General features: G+C 34.9%; 1 pseudogene; it reads left to right on the top strand.

Moving 5' to 3' along the window:
- The first annotated feature begins 9151 nt into the window (after positions 1–9151).
- Positions 9152–9889, top strand: LOC103731539 (annotated as a pseudogene).
- The last annotated feature ends 4386 nt before the right edge of the window (positions 9890–14275 follow it).

The raw sequence follows: 14275 nt of genomic DNA, 5'->3' as shown, positions 1-14275 counted from the left end.
TTATATATTTTGAGATTACATAAGTTACAGAAATAATTTCCCATTTCTGTAACAATAAACTTAAAATACTTAAAATATTGTTCTATTTTGTTTTAATTGTTAACTTGCATTAATTTAGAATCACCTAGAAAGGAATTTCTACATGAGAATGTCTGTCAGGGATTATCTTAATTACATTAATTGATCTTTGATGACCTATGTACTGTGGATGACACTGTTTTCCTGGGCAAGGTATCCGGGACTGTATAAAAATGGAGAAAGTGAAATGAGCACTAGAACACACATATTAATTCACTGCTATGTACTCTTGATGTGGATGTGATGTGACCAGTTGCTTCAAATTCCTGCCTCCTTTAACCCCTGAAAAGGACTGTCTCTTGGAACTGTGACTTGAATAAACCCTTACTCCTTTAAGTTGCTTTTATGAGACTATTTTATCACAGAAACAGAAACTAAGAAGTTTTTGATGTATTAATTTTTTAATTAATTTGATTACGGTCAACGTTTTAACTATTATTCTAATGTGTGAACTATCTTTGCACTAATTCACATCTTTTTCAGCCATGTTTTGAAGTTTTCAGTTTATAGATCTCATTCTTTCTAAGAAAAATGGAATCCTTATTTTTGTGATTGTGTTAGGGAATTTGGACACAAATATACAATTAATAATATATTATTATTTATACATAAGCAACAATTTGTATGAACTTGAAAGGTATTAATTTGCTCAGTAAAACAACCCAGATGAAAATGCTACATCATCTCACTTTTATGTGGAATCTAAAAGGTAAAGCTCAGAACACGAGAGACTGTGACTGCAAGACCTGGAGAAAATGAGATGATGCTGACCAAAGAGTACAACCTTGTAATGTTAAGATAAAAATGATGTATACACAGCATGGGCAATAGTGGACATGGAAATTAATTTGGTGTTGGTGATTATTTGTATATGATTGCATATATCAAAACATCATATTGTACACTGTGACCATAATACAATTATTTTAAAGTAAATGAATAAAAATTCAAAGCCTCTAAACTACAGCTAGCATATGTCCATCATTCTCTTATCATCACCCTTATAAGAAATACCCATCTTCTCTCCCTGAGACTAAGATGGGACCCACTGTTTTATCAACCTGGGAGCTAGTGAGAACCTGCCTACACTTTCTGATCTTTCCTTTCTGGGACTAGGAATGAAACTGCTACTTACATGCTCTGGACCGGACTTGTGAGCTAGGTAGACCCCATCCACTCCTTTGCCATCATTCTTTACCAAATAGGGACAGAAACCCACTGTTCCTGGTTCTGGACAACCTTGAAGAACTAGCTAGAACCATCCCAATACTTCGAAATCTACACTTACATTTCTAGTTGTGATTGCCTACCAGGCATTCTAGAACAAACTGGAAATGCCCTGTACCTCCAATAAAAAGTTCAAAAGTGGGAACCGGAAGCACAGACCAATTGTCAATTCGTACCTGAATCAGAAATCAATCAAGCTACCACAGCATTAAAAACAGAATGAAGACCTTTGGAGATTGCCTGAGCATGCCTAACTCCCACCTGACTGGGTCTCTGTGGGGCGAGCTTCCCAAATTGTGCTGTGCCCATTCCCCTGCTTTGGGACCATCTGCAGTCCCACCCATTGCCCCAGGGCTTATGCTTCCCTGCTGATTGGTAGGAACCAGCACATCCATCTCCTATCTCTTCTTGGACAATGACACTACCCATATGAGGCTTTTGAAGTGCTCCTAAATAGCAAGGGTTGATTAGCTCCCCTGGAAAGCTCCTGAGTAGCCTAACTGTAGCCATTTGGTTCCTCCAAAATAAAATCAAAAGAGAGAACCTGAAGCCTAGATCGACCTGCTTTTTATACCCAAGCAGAGAAGAATCAAGGTATATCAACAATACAAACAGAATCGGAGTTCAACTCATCAAAGGAAGGTGTGAGTTTCATAAGAGAATCATAAGCAACAGAAGAAATTCAAATTCCAAAACCATAACATAAAAATAATAATGTGAAAAGTCAAATGAATATGTTCCTACCAAATGCCACCAATCCTACAGAAGAGTTCTACAATGAGAATCCTGTAGAGATAACCCAAGGCAGAGAATTTAAAAGAACAGTCATAAAGATGATCACAGAATTCAACAAATTTAAAGAACACATAAAGAGTTCAAAGAACCAAAAGAAGATAGGAATAAACTTCTTACTGAATTCACAAAAGAGACGGAAATATTGAAGGAAACTGAGGCTGAAATTATAAAGGAAGTGAGAAACTCAATAAGACAATTTGAAACTAAAGGAGAAAGTCTCACCAATAGAATGCATGAAATGGAAAACAGAGTATCAAGATTAGAAAACAAAGTTGAAGAATTAGACCACACAAGCAAGGAATATGAAATTTTTTTAAACACAGGAATGGAGTATGCAGGAAATGTGAGACACTATGAAAAGGCCAAATTTATGCATCATAGGCACAGAGGAAGGAGAATCTCAGGTAAATGGTATTGACCAGATTGTCAACAGGACTGTAGAAGAAAATTTCCAAAAATTAGGGAAAGACCTACTCATACAAATATAAGAAGCACACAGAACACCAAATAGACTAGATCAGAAAAGAAACGCCCCACAGCATGTCATCGTAAAAACAATATATGTACAGAACAAAGAGAGAACACTGAAAGATGCAAGAGAAAAATAACAAGTCACATACAAAAGAAAACCCATCAGAATTACAGTTGGCTTTTCAATGCAAACTATGAAAGTCAGAAGAGTCTAGACAAAAGTCTTCCAGGTGGTTTTTGAAAAGATAAACAAGATACATAGACTCAGCTAGTTAACCAAATGAAAGAAAAAGCACATACAAATCAACAAAATTACAGATGAAAGAGGAAACATCACATCAGACACCAAAAAGATTCAGAACATTTTAAGGGAATATTTTAAAAACTTATACTCTATTAAATTTAAAAATTTAAAGGAAATGGATGAATATCTAAATTCATGGGAACAATCAAAGCTAAACCAAAAAAAAAAAAAATCAACAGCTTAAACAGACACATAATAAATAAGGAAATTAATACAGTAATACAAAATATCCACACTTAAAAAAGCCCAATCCCAGATGGATTCATAGCAAAATTTTACTAGACATTTAAAGATCTATAACCAATAACCAATACAACTTAAATTTTTCAAAAACTCAGAGGGAGATTCAGAGGGAGAACTCCAAGATACCTTCTTTGAAGCCACCTTCATTCTAATAGCAAAACTAGGTAAAGAAACAACCAAGAAATAAGACTATAGACACATATCCTTAATGAATATGAATGTAAACATTCTCAACAAAGTACTTGCAAAGTGCATATAGACACACATGAAAAAGATCTTTCACCATGATCAAATTGACTTGACTCTACAGATGCTGGGATAGTTCAATATATGCAATATATGCAAGTCAATAAATGTTATAATTCATGTAAATGGATTCAAAGACAAGAATCACATGGTCATCTCAAGAGATGCAGAAAAGGTCTTTGACAACATCCAACAAGCATTCATATTAAAAGACCTAGAGTGAATTGGACTGGAAGGAACATACTTCAACATAATTAAAGGTATACAATAAACCTACACAGCCAACATCATTCTAAATGAAGAAAAACTGGAAGCATTGCCATCACAATCAGGAACCAGTCAAGGATGTCCACTATCTTCACTCCTTTTCCATAAAGTGCTTGAAACTCTTGCTAAAGCAATAAGACAGGAGAAGGAAATTAAAGGAGTATTGATTGGAAAAGAAGAGACCAAATTATCTCTAGTTGCAGAGGATATGATATTATACTCAAGAGATCCCTAAAATTCCAGCAGAAAACTCCTAGAAATTATTAACATTTTCTGTAAAGTGGCAGGTTAAAAAATCAATTGACAAAAATCAGTAGTTTTACTATATATCAATAACAATCAGTTGAAGAAAGAGTACATGGAAGCCCTTCCATTCACCAGAAGGGCAAGTAGTGGGGAATGGCTGAGGGTGCCAACAACACAGTAGACATTAGCAAGGATATCAGAGTATAAGGGCTCTAGTGGGGCGAGGGAGTCTATGGGAGGTTTCTATCTGGGGAGTGGGTGTAAATAATAATAATAATAATAATAATAATAATTCCTCAAAGCATAAAAATTTGCTCCTTAATAATTAGTAGATGTGAAAAACATTACCATTGAAATCGATCTGATGACTTTATATCCATGCTCAGATGCCAAGGAGCTCAAAAAGTAACCGACTGTGACTAGCAATAATCAGATATGTAGAGATTAGAAACGCATGTGCATCTTAGTGTGGATTGTATTAAAAATGAATTTTTCTGTATGAAACTGTGTATTTTAATAATGAAATGAAGATCTTTTTTAAAGTTTAAATCCTCATTTAGTTTTATGTCTTATAGGGTTTATACTGAGTACAATATTATATAACTGTATTAATTCAACTATAAACCTAAAAATTTACAGCCAATTTTGAAAGAGATGCATCTTAGCTCTGGAAATTGTTATTGAATACGTCAATGCTGTTGTAATGAAATGCTTCTTCTAATTATATGGTTATTAAATAAATAATTTTAAAAAAGAAAAGTAATCTTAGCAAAAGAAAAAAAAGAGCAAATCCAAATCAACCAAATCAGACACAAAAGTGAAACATCACAACACGCACCAAAACCATCCAGAACCTTATAAGGGAATACTTCAAAAACTTATACTCTATTAAATTAGTACATCTAAAAAAGAAAAAGAACAGTTAACAAAGAAAGGCACAACTAGCCAAAATGCAGATAATAAGAGACTGCAGAGTTCATGTCCCTGGATAGGACGCCTATATTAAATCCCACCCTCTGAAGGCTCAGACACCATTGTGGAAGAATGGTTGTAAGAAACAGTTGTTGGATGACCACAAGAAAACAGTTTTTCAGGAGGCTGGGAATTTGGCCATACTAACTTACAGCAAAGGTAACAGCAGATGCAAGACCCAAAGAAGACAAATACCAGGCATAGACATGGGGAAAGGGGGTAAGAAGTCCAAGATTAGTTGAGCAACTATTGGCAACCAATGACTACTGGAAGAGGAACAGGTGGTTTTCTTTAAGTGAGTAACGCTAGATAGGTTGAGCAGGCTCTGGTATGTGAACTCATGCTTAGAAGCACTTGGGATCACAAACCTGGCTCAATAGACATTCACAGATATGAAAGAATGCATGAGTTCAGTAGGAGGTCTATAGAGGGTCCAGTTGGGGGGTCTATATATGATCAAGTTTTTTTGTAGAAATTCAATTAAAAATTCCATGAACATTGTAACAAAAATGGTACTTTAAATATTTTCTGGTAGTTGTATAGGTAGAAACACCAGAAGGAAGGAGAGAGAGCGGAGACATGGAGAGAGCTCAGTTGATCACTTCTGTGGACAGATAGGAAAGGATCTGATGTAACTTGGGCAGGTGATTCATGAGACTGTCACTGCCACTGCATTTATAAATAAACAAAAAGTCCCAGTACTCTGTCATGGTTGCTCCTCTCCATCTTCTCTTTATATTTTTCTGCTCTGGAACTTTTTAAAAAGTCATAATTAACAGAAGGAAAATATGGAAATCTTCCAAGGGCAAAGAATTTGTCATTGCTTATATTCGTTAATTAGATGCATGATAACAAGAATATCATTTTGCATTCTCAAAATGCGCCAGATACTAAGCTTATTAGTTTGTGTATGTTATCATACTCAGTATCCAGGAAACAGTGTTTAGTATCAGCATTCACATTTCAAGCTTGCTTCGGTGGCCCACAGGTAGTCTCCAGAGGAGTAAAGAGTTCAAAAACCCTGCTGCTTTCACATTAATCTAATGGTCTAAAAAATGCCATTGTCCTCTGAATTTCCCACTCCGTCTTTGGCTGTGTGGGAGAGATGCTTAAAGAATTCCACATAAGAATCATTATAATGAAAACTCCTAGAATATGTTGCTCAAGCATGACATAGAATTCCCTATGTCAGTGTGGTAGCTGACACTCCTTTCAGCATACTTGTTAGGCTTTGGAAAATAATTAAACTAATTAATTCCCTAGGCAGTTTACACTGGCCCAGTTGTTCTATGAAGCCTAAGTTGCATTTGGAAAAATAGAAGATAAAGGTCTTTGATTTGCTCTGTCCCAGACATGTTAGCCTTCACTTAGCAGCCAAATCTGTAAAAACTGCTGCTCTGAGTTTGTTCAGTCAACATTTGGTGCATTTTCATTGCCACATATTTAAAGCACAATATACTCTATACTAGGAAACGAGCATGTCATAAACAATGACACAGAGTGCCTTTTTTATAGGATTGCATTTCCTACATTTAGTGCTAATATTCAAAATAACTGACAATAATCATGGGGAAAGAACAATCCAATCGGAAATGATACTAGAGAAGGGCTTTAGGTGTTTTTCTCTGTTCCAGAAGAGGGTAATAGAAGAGAGCCTGCCCTCCTTAGCACTACAAAGTCCCTATGTCACTGAAGACCCCTGAAAGTCCTTTATATGGACTGCAATTTACAATCTGAATAAAACAAAGTGGTACAGAAATCTCATTTAAGAAATACATTTTATGGTTTTAACAAGTCATTGGCAATCAACTTTTTTGCAATTGTATGTGGAAAATGCTTTGTCTGTGTTCCTTTGAGGAGGCTTGCCAGTTAGTGAAGGTATCTCAGGCAAAGTGTTCGTATAAAAGCAAAAGAAACTCTTGTAGATAAAACTTCAACTGTAGCTTCATAAAAAAACTCATAGTTTGTAATAATAGCTTATACTGTTCAGAAAATTTTGAATAATTCTTCAAATCTAGAAATTTCAAATAACACTTCAAACTGCAAACAAATTTTATTTTTTTGTTTTATCTAATTACAGAAAATATTCTGATTTTAATACAACAAAAGTTAAGCCTAAAATATTTTGTCATTATGTAACAGTGAAAATATCTTGCTTAAAGAGAACTTAAGTGCCTACAATTAGATTGAAATATATAAATATGCAAGATAGTTCGATTATTCATTCACCTTAAATCATTTCTGCATTATTAATTTGACAATTGAAAAATATTCTCTGAAAGAAAATTAAATGTAAAAGTGCTGCAACTATCATGAAGTATAAAATATTCAAACTAACTCAGTGGAAACTTTTAATAATTTACTGGGTCTTGACTCATATTTCCAACAATAATGTTTTTCACTAATAAGCTTAGAAAGTAAAATTATTTATGAGATAACTGCAATTGAATGGGATTATTTAATATTACCTCCCAACTCTATAGCTGATCCTATAGAGCTATGAAATGGCCGTACCCAATCGAGAATTAAATTGATAAAAATTTGTTTTCACTGTATATAAAACCACAGATTGTGAAAGTTTTTGAAGATATAATGTAATTTATAACTTTACACATCAAAATTTTCTGTGATAAGAGGAAGAAAACCAAAGCCTAGAAACTGACCCTTCATTAAATTTGATTTTTTTCCAACTTTTGACATTATGATATCTAATTATCATTGACATGAATATTGATGTATTAACGAGTTTAGGGAAGCATATTTTAAATGAGTTTTATGCTGAAAAAATGTGATAGTATATTATGTGTTCTGTTACTTTCCAGTTATTAAAATACTTTCAAAGGAAAAGTACTAATAAATGAATGATTAAAATTTTCTTGGTCATGGTTATTGAACTTTGATAATGGAAAAGTTATGGTGGCTTTATTTTTAAATATATTCCTTATAATATAGAATCTAATAAGTAGTTCAGAGGCTCTGAGAAAAGAAAATTCTTACACAGTTTGGGGTTAGAATACAAACTATACAGAGATTTGTAAAAGGTTCCTAAGAGGTCCCATTAGAGAAAACTGGACTGTTGAGATGACTGAACAAAGAAAAAGGTGCTTGTCTGGCACCAGGCAGAAAGACCATGGGATTCAATTCTTTGGGACTCACATGATGGAAGGAGAGAATTAGATCCCTGTAAGTTTTCTTCTTACCTCCACACTTGTAGAAACACACACACACACACACACACACACACACACACACACACAAATATAAAAGTCAATTTAAAATCAGAAATAGAGCTACCATATGATGAATCAATTCCATGTGGAAGTATGGCTTTAAAGAAAAGAAAATTATCACCTGAAAGCGATCTCTGCAGTATAGTGTTCACTGCAGCAGTTTTCACCAGAGCCAAGATGCAAAATTGAGCTTAAAAAAGGAACTAATCACTTGTGGTATCATAGGTGAACTTGGAAGATATTATATCAAGTGAAATAAATCAGGCACGGTCTGGAGAGATGGCTCAGCAGTTAAGAACACTGTTCTTGCAGAAGACTCAGTTTCGATTCCCAGCACCCACATGGCAGCTAACAACTGTCCATAACTCCAGTTCCAGGGGATCGAAAGCCTCTTCTGTCCTCTATAGGCATTGCATGACATGGATGCACTTACCTACATGCAGGCAATACATGCATACACATAAAATAAAATAAAAAAATAAAAAATAAATCAGGCACAAAAATGTAAAAATCGTGTGAGTTAACTTATATGTGGAATCAGCTCAATTAAACAAGGGCCCAAAGGGGAGGTGAGAAATAGGTGACAAGCCAACACTAAACTGAGAACCATTTGAGATTGACTGCTGCTGGGTGAGGGAGAGGATGACTTACATATGACGATGGTATGGGTTGACTAGACTCCAGTGGATGCAGTTACACTGAAGAACATTTGGGTACAAACACTGAATGAATAGGACTCAAACGTGTATGGCAGAGTGTGTAGGGTTTGATGGGGAGATGGGAGGAAGCATGGATGGTGCAGAGAGTCTGGATTTGAGTGGGAAATATATGAAATTAAAAACAATAAAAAAGAAAAAAAATGTAAAAATATATTTCCCAACTTTTTAGTTGTTTGGGTATGAAAAGACACAGTGGTGCTTCCGAGACACTCAGTGCCAGTCCTGGAGCAAAATAAAGCCTTGGAAATGAGCATCAGCTTCCAAAAGGCCTTGCTCAAGTATACTTAGATGGAAGTATAAATTGAGATAACTTCATTTACACAAGTTTCAGCCAACATACTTTTATGCATCATATGATTGTGCTGTTACATCAAAATGCCTATAAAGCAAGTGCTTCCAAGAAAAAGATAGAAAGTTCGAAAAGAATTAATGAGGAAGTTGAGTTGTCAGAGAATGAGGTTAGAAATACTGTTAAAAGAAATATACATAATCCAAAGCTATCTTCTAAAGGAACAAAACAAAGCATTTTAATCTAAAAGAGATGAAAATAGCATGGAATAAGAGACAATGCAATTTTAAGCAATAGCATTAAGGAAAAAGAACAAACTCAGTATCACCTCAACTACTTGAAGAAAAGATTACAACAGTGTCAATCACGGAAAGCCCCTCCCAGAAAGCTGAACTATTTAACTAATGTGTCAAGTCTACTAAAAATGGAAATGCCACAGGAAAGAGTTAAGGAAGAAAGTCTGGCATCACTGCAGGAAGAAGTAGACAAAGTAGTAGAGACCATGAATCAACGACTGAAAATATGCAGAGTCTACAGAACAAAATTAAAATTCTGACACATGAGGTAGAGGAAGAAGAGGAGAAAGTCAAAGAGGTGTTCACATAGATAGTAACAGGGTATCGTCTCTTCCAGAACTTTCTCAAAAAAGTCTTAAAATACACACATTTCAAAAAGAAATTTTCATGCTGATTCCAACCAGAATGCTCTTCTAATGAACTTCGATGCTCTATATAATTCAACCCGGATGAAGAACAGGTCAGCATTCATTCAAGAGGCCTATAAGAGACGTGATGGTTTTTAGAGTGGTTTACAATTTTTTCAAACATTATTCCATGTTAATTAGGTGTTCATGAATTTTTAAAATGTTTCTTTGTGGAGACAGTCTCACTCTGTGTAACCCATACTGGTTCAGGACTCCTCACTGTGTTGCCCACGCTGGCCTTGAATTCATGGCAGTTCTCCTGTCTCAGGCTCCTGAGTGGTGAGATTATGAGTGTGAGGTAGCACATACATGCCAAAGTTGGGCAACCTAACCTTTAATGATGTTACAAAGCTGAAGTTGATGTAGGATTGGCTATCTTCCGTTATGCACTTTCAAATTAGCCTCTGTGGGCCCATCGTTAGTATCTATTGTAATGCTAAAAACTCTATTTATAGCAATTGCTAACTATAAGAATTCCATATTTATATTTCTGTCTCTACACCTATTTGCCTAACACCAGGTAGTAAGAATGATTGTAAAAATAGAATAAAAAGCCCATGATCTACTAGAAAAAAGAAAAGTAAAAATAACAATGATAACTGAAGAAAAGGGATTTTGAGATGTTGATAATAAATGTTTATTTTTCAAGTATGACTTGTGAATTGACTAAATGTTCTCACCATAAACAATAATTATATGAGTTTATACATATATATATATTAGCTGGATCTACGATTTTGTTGATTATAATATAAAAGAAATAAAAAAAGTAAAAGTGGTCTGAAAAGCCCAGTATTTTCATTAAATAAATAGAAATTAATAGCACTCACTTCAGATATATTTAATTTTCTAAAATATATAATTTTGGAAGTTTTTCAGAAGTAATCTACAAAATATTTATTTCTATTGACAAAATTTCAAATGTTCATAAAATTATATATTTTTTATGTATTTATATAGAGCCAGGGTCTCATTTAGTCCAGTCTGCACTGAAATTTGCTTTGTAATTGAAAATTTCTTGGAAATTTTGATCCATCTGCCTCCACTTTCTATGTGCTGGGATCAAAGGTGCTCATCACCACACATGGTTTATGTTCTGTTGGGGATGAAACTCAGGATTTTGTGCATAATAGGCAAGTATTCTACCAGTGGCACTATATCTCCAGTTCAATAATATTGTATTTTTGATGTAATCTATAAACTGAAAATATCTTTATTTCTCTACACTCTGCATTAAAGACCTAGAAAATTTCTTCCATTCTATTCCTGGGGACTCATGTATATATACTTCCCAAATATATGATTAGCCAAAAATGTTTCTTGAATAAAATCACAAATGAAAAGAGTAGAGTAAAATGATATGTCTTAATTTTGAAAGCATTAAAAAAAGAGATATGGTTCACAAAACACTTATATTTGTTTTTCTGATTTTAAACATTGCTTAATGTAATTTCTCATAATACTACATAAAAAATGAAAATAGTCTTGAAAGCTATTTAAACTAAAAAAGAAAATTATTTCCTAAACATTCACAAAAATAATGTCATGATATATTAATGAGAAAGAATATTCAATTATTCCTTCTATTAGCATTTTATGATGTTTTTCTAATAGGCATATAAATATTATAAAAATTTTCATTAAAACCCTCTAGATGCTGGTGAGGCCGAGAAAGAATATTAAAATATTTATGTCCATTCCCAACACTCTTGTGAAATGTGTCTGAAAATAAATGCAAATCTATAAGTTTTCTACATAAAATAATATATACAGATCCAAATGAAAAGCAGTAAAATAAGCTATATGAAAATAAAAGAATAGGTAGGTCCTAAAATCATATTTCTCTCTCTCTCTCTCTCTCTCTCTCTCTCTCTCTCTCTCTCTCTCTCCATTACTCCAGGCTGAATGTCTCACACATGCACTGATCCCTGAACTGGAGTTTGATACAGGTGTCCTATTCGGGGATAAACACTGAAACCTTCTGTTCTTTGCATGTTGGCCAGTCTTGACTTTCTGTATTAATCACCATCTGATGCATAAGGAAGCTTCTCTGGTGACAGCTGAGAGATGCATTAATCTATGGGCATAAAAATAAGTCATTAGGAGTCAGTTTAGTACTATAACTATTTAGTTGAAAACTAGCATTAAGCTCTCTTCTATGTCCTGTAACCTGTCTAGCCCCGGTTACATTGATGTCTAGACCTGACATCAATGTCATGCATGGGCTCTAGTCTTTTAGAAAGTTGTCAGTTACTCTCATATCATTTGTGCCACTGTTGCACTGGTGGGCGTATCTTGCAAGGTGTTATAATTCACAGGATTCACAGCTGGGTAAGGGACCCTGATTTCTTGATGGTGTTTGACAAAACCTTAAAAAATAGTCTTGGACTTTAGAGAATACTCAAGAAACAGAAGGTAGAGTCAAAATCAGTATTCTCTCTTTTTTTTTTTTTTTCGGTCTTTTTGAGACAGGCTCTCCCTGTAGCCCCAGCTGTCTTGGAACTCACTATGTAGACCAGGCTGGGCTTGAGCTCACAGAGATCCGCCTGCCTCTGCCTCCTGAGTGCTGGGATTAAAGGCATGTGCCACCAAGCCCGGCTGAAATCAGTATTCTTTTTCTTATTCTGCTTACTGGCTGCTTGCTTCTCTGGCCTGTGCCCAGCCTGCTCAACCCAGGCTCTCCTGACCAAGGGTGGCACCACCTACAGTGGACCTTGCCCTCCCAACACTCACAACAGTAAAAACAGACATTCCCACAGGGAATCTACTAGAGGAAATTCCTTGTCATATATTAGATGTTTTTTAATTATCTATACTCTTGTTTAGGTCTTCTATTTTGTTTCATCGATCCACATTTCTGGTTTCATTCCTGTGCCATGCCGTTTTTAAAATTCTCAGGATACCACCTCTAGATGAAGAGCTAGCTGTAAGCAATCAATGACAGCTGAGAGAGGGAGAATCAGGTGTCTTTAGAGATATGCTCCCTGATCCAGCCCCAAGTTCACATATGAACAACACTAAATGGACTGAATAGATGAAGATGATGAATGTGTATGTATGTGTGTGTGTATATATATATATATGCATATGCATGAATGTAACGATACTGATAAAAGAAGAGATAAGGAAATTAAAAGAAAGGGGGAGGTATGGGAAGAGTTACAGAGAGGTAGAAATTATGCAAATATGGTACTCATGTATGAAATTATTAAGCAATTAATTTTTAAAGATGATTATTCAAACCTGAGGCACTGAAATGATCACAAATCTAATGAGAGGTATAACTTTACCTGGTGCCTACAATGAGGGAAATAGAAGGGCAGGGGGTAGAAAAATGGAAAAGCATCTGCTCTGATAAACTATAGTTATATATTGGTCCTCATGTAACAGATTTGAACTTACATTCCATGAACCCTGACATACCAAGCTAAGCAAGTAAACATTTGCTCTGGATTTACAGAGTTAAATACACCAGGTGGGCAACGGAACCAAAGCAAATATCACAAAACAGCCAATACAAAGTATTTTATCAATCGCTGTTATGTTAGTATTTATGACAGTTAAACAAACATGGCTCCAATTTTTTTGAGACAGGGTCTCTCTGTAGCCCCAGCTAACCTGGAATTCACTGTGTATACCAGGCTGGCCTCAATCTTACAGAGATCTGCCTATCTCTGCTTTCAAGTGCTGAAAGTAAAGGCTGGTGACACCACGCCTTGCTCATGACTTGACTTTTGATATTCAATTAGTAGGAAGTTTCTAAATTTATATTTGTGGAGTATATTCATTGTACACAGTGCCGGGTTTCACAAGGACATTGAGTTCATATACTAACACAACATTCAACCCCTATACCGTCCCTTTTGTCCCCTTCTCTTTCCCTCCTCCTGTTAATCTCTTCTTAGTTTTCTCCTTTTTTTTTTACACACACACACACACACACACACACACACACACACACAGATACACATCTAAGTATGTGTGTTTTCATTTCTAAAAGATTTTACAATAGAAATCTGAAAACCAATTTAAATATGTAAAATGGATATGTACATACACTCATATTTAAATGTATATATTCATATGTATGTATGATTTGAGATATATCTACCAGTCTAGCTAAAGATTTAGCAAGAGACTCTGTATCAAGGGAACAAAATGAAAAAACATAGAGTATGACCTGACACCCTCTATGGCCTCTGTGTACATGTACACATACATACATATATGTGTGTGTGTGTGTGTTTCATGTGTTCACACAGTTTTATGTATTTATATGAAATATAGGTCCAAAATGAATAAAAGCATGATATTTGTCTTTCTGATTTTCGCTTATTTTTCCTACTATGATGATCTCAAATTGAATCCTTTTTCCAGAAAACAACCTTCTTTCATTCTCTTTTTTTTTTCTTTTCTTTTTTTGGTCTTTTTGAGACAGGGTCTCCCTGTAGCCCCAGCTGTCCTGGAACTTACTACATAGACCAG

Source organism: Nannospalax galili, unplaced genomic scaffold (genome assembly GCF_000622305.1).
Source record: "Nannospalax galili isolate Female #2095 unplaced genomic scaffold, S.galili_v1.0 scaffold253, whole genome shotgun sequence".
In the NCBI taxonomy this organism is placed as follows: domain Eukaryota; kingdom Metazoa; phylum Chordata; class Mammalia; order Rodentia; family Spalacidae; genus Nannospalax; species Nannospalax galili.
This window is presented reverse-complemented; position numbering and strand designations above follow the sequence as displayed.